Raw genomic sequence first — 8,431 nt, 5'->3', positions numbered from 1 at the left:
AGAGGATTACCCAGAAAAGTGTAGTTGCTACTGTTCTATGTTAACAACTAAACCACAATTTTGTTCTTAAAAACCCGTCCTTCTCCATTCTCTGTCCTTCCACAAGCTGAAGACCCAAATCCTCTTTTGCAAGTACTGAATGTGTGTCAACTTTTAATGTGGAAAAGAAAAAAAAAAGATAACTTGTTTTAGATATAAAATTAATACAAATCTGGTAACCTGAATCTAAAATCACCTGAGCGACACATCACGGCAACTGTGGCAGACCCTCAGAAGTAGGCACTTAACCTTTAAACTTCTGCCACGACTTCTTTTTTTTACCTTAAAAAAGAACCAAATATTGTCTTTGATTGAAGAGCATCAAAAAGATATATGCTCAGTTCAGTCAGGTTTTTTTTTTTTTTTTTGACGTAAACATGTTATCATTCTTAGATATTTGTATTTCTTATCTTTTTTTTTTTAAAGATTTTATTTATTCACCTGACAGAGATCACAAGCAGGCAGAGAGGCAGGCAGAGACAGAGAAGAGGAAGCAGGCTCCCCGCCGAGCAGAGAGCCCGATGTGGGGCTTGATCCCAGGACCCTGGGATCATGACCCGAGCCGAAGGCAAAGGCCCAACCCACTGAGCGACCCAGGCACCCCAGATATTTGTATTTCATAATTATTTCACAACTTTGAAAGTCCTTCCCTCCATGGAGAACTTATCACTGAATTTTATATTACAAGAAGAAAAATAAAAACATCAATCAGAAGAAGGAGAAGAAACTCAAAGAACTTCTCCCATTAAGCCAGAAAAGTCACTTGGCGACAGGTTTTCTCTGGGAAACCAGATCTTACAGGTACACTACTATCCACACATCTTGAGCAGGACACGTCTCAGGTTTTCTGTTGTAAATTTTTTATAGCTTTCTGGTAGAAGACACTTTTCATTTTGTGGAAACCCCTCAGAATATGGTTTTAAATGAATCCGTTCGCAAGGTTCAAAAGCTTTAAATTACTAGACCATGACTACCATTGAGAAGAGGCACTGAGCTATATCAAGGACAGAAAAAGAGAGGAAAAAAAAAAAAAAACAGGTACAAGTTTAATTCTCTAAGGTTGCCATGTAAGTGCTGCTCAGAAAGGATTAAGACTTCCTGAGAACAAGAGAGCTCCCAAACACATCACTTACAAAATGGGGAAAACACACACATGTTCTATAATCCATTGTGTCTGGTCAGTTCCGTCTTGGTAGAAAATTCCCTCTAGTTAAAATGTAGAGATTCTGTATTTTAGAATGTCCTCATTCATCTAATTTTCCATGAGAAAAAAAAAAAAGACTGACTGTAGAAATGTCATTGTTTTTCATATTATAGGAAGAATATGAAAATCAGATTAACTACATTTCTTAGAAACATTTCCCTCGAGCTGATTCACAAAAGTTAATAGCTTAAGAAATGGGCACAGTGCAGCATAGCCAAAGTGTATCTTGACAAGACAAACAAGTTGTATATTTAAAGAAGCCTTTTTGTCTCATTTGGTAGGCCTGGGACTTACCTTCTCTTCTTCTTTAAAGAGGTGTTTAGTTGTCTTGGTTGTGCAGAAATTCCAAATCCCTTTGTCTTAGAAGGGCAGGAATTCTAGAATAAAATAAATAAAATATATAAACAGAAAGAAAACTTGATCTGAAGTTTTATATAAATAATTTCAGTTCTGAAACTCTTTAAATATTAAGACATGTATCATAACAAGGAAATGCTGCTGATTTATAATAATTAAACATAAACAATATTAGTTATCATAAAAAGAACGTGTGACTATCCTAGTAGTGTGTTAAGCTAAAGTTTATTTCATGTATTCATGCAATCCTTTTGCTTTTTTTTTTGGTAGTAAAAGTATGAAATTTATGGCATATTTATCTTGACAAAGAGTGAAATGTTTATGAATTTATCTGAGATCTGCCACCTTTCTATCTTGTTTAAAGCCCCTCCCATCTCTGTCTCTGCTGCTAGTACTGATTACAGGGTTGTGAAAGTTATGTCAAAAGTAGGAGATAGTTTTTGTCACATCGTATTCCCAGAGCTCAGGATTACGTTTATTACTGTGTGAATTTACAAATACTTGTTTCTGGTTCTGCTGAAGGAAAAAAAAATGCATGAGTTTCTTGTTTTTGCTTTATTTAGTCATTTTAAAGAGCAATCACAGAGAAAATGAATCCATTGCTTGAGTTTCTCATTTTAGTATTACACAGTCCCTTGCAGTAGTTTCCAAGTGTCAAACAGTCCAATTCTCTCTGTTCCCTTTCTTTCCCTTTTTCTCACCCTAAATTAAACAACAAAAAATAATAATAAAACCAACTAAACAAACAAAAGACATGGAGGGTTTAAGATAGGCAAAGATAAGTTACAGATTATTTTTAGGATTTCAACCTTGTTTACTAAGAGATAATTGATATAATCATGGGAAAAAGAGAAGTGGAGAGATAGAACTAGTTTTACAGAAAGCTGGTATTTGTTTGTTTGTTCAAATATATTGAGGGGCCAGATCAATATCCAGTCAATATATTAGCTGAAAAGTTAGGTTATAAAGGTTGGAGTCTTGGAACAGATGTAACTCTTCAAGTGGTGGGAAAAAGTTGGTCTACACTTGGGAAATACCTACTAACAGAGTGTTAGGGAGTGTGTGTGTGTGTGTGTGTGTGGGGGGGGGCGGGGGGATGAAGAATAAGCCATAAAAGGGACAAGAGAACTGGAAAGAGGAAGGGACTCGGGATCAAGGAGTCACCTTGGAGGCATGGAGCAAATGTCCTGAGAAGAAGTTATTGGTCCACAGTTTTAAGTACTACAGGAGATTTGAAAGGATGAGAACTGGCTGAAGATGATAGGAGTTGATTTTGGAAAAACACGTGTGACTTAGGAGACAGGTATTTTGGTCAGAGAGAGGGTACAACAGCCAGCTAATATGAGGAGGAAAGCCAGATTATGACAGGAATGGAAAAAAAAAATATGGTACAGTTGATGGAAATGGTGCTTTGGTGGTCATTTTACTTTGGGCTGCTTAAAGCATGGGATCATCTGGGCATGCTAATGAAACAGAACTGGAGACCAATGATGAAGGAAAGGCTGCAGGACCTAGAGAAAGGTGAGGTGGGTGTGTGCGCGTGCAAAGGAGAGCAGCTGGGAACACGTGTGGGCAGGAAGTCTGGCTGTGAAGGGGGAGGGACGTCATGCCATTTGATTTAAGGCAGAAAGGAGAAAGTCATTTGTGACTTGAGAAATTGTGAAATATGAAACAGGACTGGAGAGGCTGCTGGGGCAATATGGTTAGGCATTAAAAATAAACGAACAAACAAGTTCGAGTGGGAATCCAGTGTGATTAAATAGGATAGGGTTATCCTGGATCTCGTTGGAAGATTTTCATGATTTTCCCAAGAAACCGCATGAGGCATCATCTGAGAAAATCAAAGGTGAGGCTAACCCAAGGTTGGGGACCTACTTGACAAAACAGAAAAACAAAACAAAACAAACAAAACAAGAACAACAACAAAACAAAAACAAAAACAACAGGGAAGTCAAGGAGTTGTACAAAACCTGTAAAAGAGTAAAGAACTGGATGACTTAGAGACTGGGCTGGGTATTTCAATTAGTTAACCAAGCCCTTTCTTGTCTTCCTCCCTCCTCTCTCCCCTCCCTGCCTCTCTCCTTCTTTCCTCCCCTCCCCTTCTCTTCCCTCACCTCTTTCTTTCTCTTTCCCCTTCCTTCCTGCCTTCCTCCCTTCCCTTCTTTCCTCCTTTCTCCTCCCTCCCTCCCTCCCTTCCTTCCCCCTTCCTTCCTCTTTTTTTCTTCTTTCTGTCTGTCTTTCTTTCTCTTTGATACTTACTGAGTCCTTTCTTTCTTTTAGGCATTGTGCTAGGCACCGGATAAGAAAGAGGGGGATGAGATAACATCTTAGCACATTTTCACCATAATCATGTCAGCAACACTCATCTCGTATATGTGTGTCATAAGTGTAAGTGTATAATACGTCTGTGTAAGCATCCACATATAAAATAGCATTATGCGCGTTTGGGTTCTCTCTCATGTAAATTCGTCTCATCTTTTCTCACACTGTGGGTGTCACTATAGGTCCTCAGTATCTTTATTTCGAAATCTTCGTATCCTATAGACTGCTGTGTTTGTGAGATGCTGTTTGACAGCAGCATCGCTGTGGCAGGGCAAATGACCACTGTAGATGAGCCCAAGCGAAGGGAAACTTTGGTAAAGTATCAAGGGGTGCGGGGTGAGGAGGCATCCTGAAATCGGAAATAGGTTTTTGAGCACAGAAAAATAAATCAGTTCTGCTGTGTGGTAATCTATGCCTAAAAATCCGTATTCCTTTATTGAAAGAAACAAAACAAAACAAAACCCAAATCATCTTTTATCCAGGCAAAGAGGATTCCACATCAGATGGAATTAATGTGGGAGCCGCCGTGCTGTGTGGAGAGTGTGAGTGGGGGAGCGAGCACTGGACGCTGGGTGGTTCAGAGGACTGCAAAGGGCTCCCGAGGAGCAGGATGTTGAGGAAACTTTCTAGGGATTCTCGAAAGTCGGATTTGGACTTCATCTTTCAAAATATGTATTTTAGGGGCGCCTGGGTGGCTCAGTGGGTTAAAAACCTCTGCCTTTAGCTCAGGTCATGATCCCAGGACCCTGGGATCGAGTCCTGCATAGGGCTCTCTGCTCCACAGAGAGCCTGCTTCCTCCTCTCTCTCTGCTTGCCTCTCTGCCTACCTGTGATCTCTGTCAAATAAATAAATAAAATCTTAAAAAAATTTAAAAAAAAATATGTATTTTAGTTTCCTGCAGCTGTTTGGGAAGTTTACAGCTCTGCATGGGTCTTGAACCCAAGTGTGGGCAGATGCTTCCCATGTCGCTAGGGTGGCAGGAGGCCACAGGTAAGGGGCCCAGGGGCGCTGCCGGCTGGGCTCAGACCATCAGCTTCGGGGCTGACACCTGATGCTCTCATGGCACCAGCTACTTAACGGTGACCTCTTTGGTGCTACTTCCTTCAACTCACATCTACAGAATGCTGAAGATGCCGGTTCTGAAACCAAACTGCTTGTGAAGGTGCCTCAGCTTGGCCATGTGACAGCGGAGCCTGGAGGACCTTAAGCAAGACACTCCATTTCTCTGTGCTTGAATTGCATCATCTTTAAAATGGGAATAAAAGGACACCTTCCCTTGGCTTTGTCATGAGGATAAAGAGGGTTAATATTTGTAAAGCACTTCGAGTGCTAATACTTTGAGACACTTTTAGATTCTAAATTGTAATCATTATTTATATCTCTACATTGAAATATAAGTTTTGTCTTCCGTGAGATGATTGTTTTTTTAAGACTAGAGACAGAATCTTGATTGGTGATGGGAAAATTTCAATAGGTGTTGATCAAGGAACATTTGAGATCAATTGGATTCAAAATGAAACTACTGGTATCCTTCCAGAACCAACTACCTTCTCAATTAGTGTAGAGCATCCTGAAACACACAATACAGGATGGAACACTTGTGTGGAGAATGCTCGTGCAAAATCAGGTAAAACAGAGAAAGTATAATGACGATTTGTGTCATTAGGTTTCGTCTTGTAGGTGATCAAACATTTCTTAAATCTTCAGTGTTCTTATGTAGTTAATATACCCTATACTCCCCACCAGGCTTCAATTTTTTTCTTGAAACAAAGTACAATGAGCATAACAATAAGAGGCAGATTTTTTCTCTATTAATTGATTAGCTGAACACCATAGGAAAGAGATCTGTGCAAACAGCATTGAGATCTGCCAATGCAGAGACAAATAACAACATTCAAAGACAGCGGCTGCCTTGTCCTACACGTGGCATCTCACTCCTGCAAAGAAATGACTAAAGCCCTATTCTGCTGATATCAGGCAATTATCTACTATGAAACTACAATGGATAGAAAACTTCAGTAATGTATTTCAGAGAAGACCCTTAAAACCATACTTACACAATGTTTAATAAAGACATTTGGAGATGGGGAGAGTTGGAAGTATTTATAATTCAACAGAATGAAAGTATGTAGAACTCTGTTCATCTTATTTTCATTTTTTTCTAACTGATCACTGTAGATAAACATTTGGAAGACTGTTTATGAAATACATAACACGCAAGAGGAGGGGACATCTTAGGAGATTTGAGCCATCTTTAGCACAATGAGAAATCAGCTGGCCAACACCACACTGAGGTCTGTTGACTGTCAAAACCACTGTAAAAAGCAAAGTGAGCCTGTTATAAAAAATACCGGCAAGATAAACAAATTAGCTCAATAAAGCTGTGGCCAAGCAGTATTGAAGAAATGTGTTTCTGGTCAGCAAAATTAATAGCATTTTTTGTTTTCACCATTTTAATATCAGAAACACATGAAAAAAAAAAGCAAGGGTGGCAGATCCTCTAAAAATTGTTTTAAAAATTGGTTCAAGTGGTCTTTGCATGCTGGGAAGCTAAAACTAGGTAATTGAAATGATAGCCTCTTATTTATTCATTTGCTCGGTAGACATGATGGTGTGTCTATGGCCAAGTTCTGCTTTAGGTTCTAGCGACATAAAGATGCACGAAATCTGACACGGCCACAGTCCTCATGCAGCTGAGATGGATACAAACTCCACCATCACAGAACTACAGCTGGAGACATACAGCAAGGAAGGGTAAGTGCTGTGGGACCACTTGGCAGAAAGACTTAAGAAGCTCAGAGAGGGTTCTATGAGGAAGCTGGTAGGAGTGACCTGAAGCCAATGGAGCAAGAGTCAGAAATGGGAGTGGAGAGTCTTCTGGACAGAAGGAATCACTTGTACAAAGGCCCTGTGATGGAAGGAAGGGTTAGTATGAAGACTTGAGAGAAGGTCAATGTCGGGGGACTGAGGTGGGACCGCAGGAGGCCTGGGGGCCACGAAGGGGCCAGACCGCACAAGGTAGGGTACCGTAAGAATTTAGTTTTTATCCTGATTCCAATGGGAATTTTCCAAGAGCTGTAAGCAGGAGGTGTCATGGTCCTATTTGTGTTTGAGAGTATTAGCCTGGCTACAGCTTGGAGGACTGGCAACCACTGCAGCAGCTAGAGCAGAAGAAAAAGAATCATGGAAATGAGAGACACCCTTACGGACGAAAAACATGAAAAGGATTCAGGTGAAATTGAGATTAACAACAGTCAATAGATAATGTCACACCCCGGTGCATGTGCAGAATTTTCAGAGTCGTTAATTCTGTGTGGTGATTTCCAGATTTCATCATTTCATGAATGCTAAAGTTTCAAAAACTAAAGTTTGTCGCCCATCCTGAGGATAAATACTAGTACTAAAATGGCACGTGAGATTTTTTTAAAAATGATATTGATTTTGATGATTAAAATAAGACTCCTTCTCAGTTACAACTTCATTGCTATGTTGTTTATCTTGTTGATATATATTTTTTTAAGATTTTTATTTATTTGACAGACGGAGATCACAAGTAGGCAGAGAGAGAGGAGGAAGCAGACTCCCTGCTGAGCAGAGAGCCCGATGTGGGGCTCAATCCCAGGACCCTGGAATCATGACCCGAGCCAAAGGCAGAGGCTTAACCCACTGAGCCACCCAGGCGCCCCTCTTGCTGATATTTTTGATAACAAGTTCAGTCTGCTAATTTCGGTTGTCTTACCATGCCTTCAAGTCCATGAAATGCACTAGTAATGAAATGGAAACTTTGAACTCAGTATGCAAAAAAAAAATAATTTAAATAAAAGTTCAACTCTGGAGTGATTCCTGATAGAAACAAATCTTCAGGTTTCATGATATTTGAGACTTTGCAACATGTTATTGTAGGATATTTCACTATGTTAGAAGAGTGTATGAAATATGTTTTCTGTTGAAAATGAAGTTACCATTTAGACTATGCAGGGAAACTGCTAACCAGCTCCAAAGTGACCATTGATCTAAAATAAAGAAAGCAAGCACTTGGAGATTAGGGATGATCCAACTCAACCTCCATTTTCTATTACTCATCTTTGAAACTTGTATTAGTTTCTTCTAATCTTATGACGTTAAACATATTCTACTCCATTATATTTCCCTTTCACAACTCTCGTTTTTCATACAAATACAAGAATAACAAGAAGACTTTTGCAGTGTTCCACGTGCATCTCATAGTTTTATGAATAAAAATGGAAGTCCATTTTATAAATTAGCGACAGCAAGATTTAGCTACCCTAAACCTTTTTGGTAGAAAGCTGAGTATAAATAAGTACACCGTACATCACTTATTTGAAGGCAGAGTATAAATAAAGACCACATACATAAATGTAACACAAACAACACTATCCAGTTACACTTCATTCCCAGAACAGGTAGAAAAGATTTCTATTCTTTCATATTTGAACTGCAACAGTGTCTTAACTTTTCTTTCCTTCTCTCTACCCCCATTATTAAAC

General features: G+C 39.4%; 1 long non-coding RNA gene across 1 annotated transcript in view; it reads right to left on the bottom strand.

Annotated features, from left to right (window-relative positions):
• Positions 1–1,570: 1,570 nt before the first annotated feature.
• Positions 1,571–8,431, bottom strand: part of LOC116874855 — a 548,472-nt gene continuing 541,611 nt past the window's right edge. Inside the window, exon 4 of the long non-coding RNA XR_004384076.1 lies at positions 1,571–1,620. This is a non-coding gene — a long non-coding RNA (uncharacterized LOC116874855). The remainder of the gene's footprint in view (positions 1,621–8,431) is intronic.

Source organism: Lontra canadensis, unplaced genomic scaffold (genome assembly GCF_010015895.1).
Source record: "Lontra canadensis isolate GAN:19392208 unplaced genomic scaffold, GSC_riverotter_1.0 scaffold39, whole genome shotgun sequence".
NCBI classification, from domain to species: domain Eukaryota; kingdom Metazoa; phylum Chordata; class Mammalia; order Carnivora; family Mustelidae; genus Lontra; species Lontra canadensis.
The sequence above is the reverse complement of the archived record's forward strand: the minus strand, read 5'-3'. Positions and strand labels throughout refer to the sequence as shown.